The sequence below is a fragment of the Arachis hypogaea genome, chromosome 5, assembly GCF_003086295.3.
Source record: "Arachis hypogaea cultivar Tifrunner chromosome 5, arahy.Tifrunner.gnm2.J5K5, whole genome shotgun sequence".
Lineage (NCBI taxonomy): Eukaryota > Viridiplantae > Streptophyta > Magnoliopsida > Fabales > Fabaceae > Arachis > Arachis hypogaea.
In genome coordinates, this window is record NC_092040.1 from 38514350 (window position 1) to 38515463 (window position 1114).

The 1114-nt window shown below is 29.8% G+C and overlaps 1 long non-coding RNA gene across 1 annotated transcript; it reads right to left on the reverse strand.

Annotated features, from left to right (window-relative positions):
• Window positions 1–313: 313 nt before the first annotated feature.
• LOC140184688 (uncharacterized) lies at window positions 314–1114 on the reverse strand. Its single transcript, XR_011882085.1, has 2 exons — window positions 988–1114; window positions 314–912 (listed from the first exon to the last, which is right to left on the reverse strand). It is a non-coding gene; the product is annotated as an uncharacterized lncRNA (long non-coding RNA).

The window sequence follows — 1114 nt, forward strand, 5'->3', positions numbered from 1 at the left end:
AATTTTTTTTGTCCAAAAACGACAAATACTTTTTATATTCTTCAATGTGGTTTGTTAGTTTTGGATCAATAAAGTTGTCTTTATGTTTCGCCAACATGGCATTTTGCAAAATTTGAATAACACTAAAAGAAACAATTTTAACATACAATATATTTTCAAAATACACCGAAAGTTCAATAGTAATAGAGCTTATCACAATATCAGGAGGACACAATATATGAGTTTTTTAAATCTTTCAATTTTCTTGCTATTTAGAATAAGACACATTGTGGAAATCACTTATGAATAAGACACATTGTGGAAATCACTTATGAAAACAAAAAATCCAAACTTATTTTATATATATATATATATATATGGCACAACAACTCATAAGAAAATTATTGGTGTTAATCTAGGATTACCAAATTTTTAATATATGATTCGCCTTTTAAAGATACAAAGTGCATTTTGGTTGCTTCTAGTTGAGGTTCATGGTTCAGTCTGAATATCGTTTCCCACTCATTAATGTTATCATCTTGATAAGTTTTGATATTTATGACCCAATAATGATAACATTTTTCTTTAAGTTCTTCTGGTATTTTCTTTTGTTTTACCAGAATTTTGAACTTGTCAAGGAAGCTCAGAGTAGGTTGCAACTTTTTTGGTGGGGGACTTTTCTCCTTAACATATTTTAATACTGCTGCAATTTCAGTATTCATCACCTCAACCAACTGTTCTAACTCTTCTATCAACTCTGAGTTGTCTTGAGATTTTTTTATTTTAATTACTGGTTCACACTCTTGGATAATTCTAGTTTCATAATTTGATTGACTTAAGCCAATGCTAAATGATGCTGCACTAAAGTCATCCTTTAATACAGTATTAGCAACTATTATTATTCCAGTTTTCAAGTCTTGAGCGGGTAGATGACTGCATGAAAACACATAAAATAGTTTAAGAATGCACAAAAGATATTAAAAAAGAATTTTATTAAGTAGAACTTACTTATTAGGAAGAGTTACATGCTGAGTTTCCTTTTAAAGAGTTTCCTCGCGAGCTTCTTGTTGAGGTTATTTTTCGTATATTTTTCTATAGGAGACTTCGCAGCAGGTTATTGAGGTTGTGGAGGACT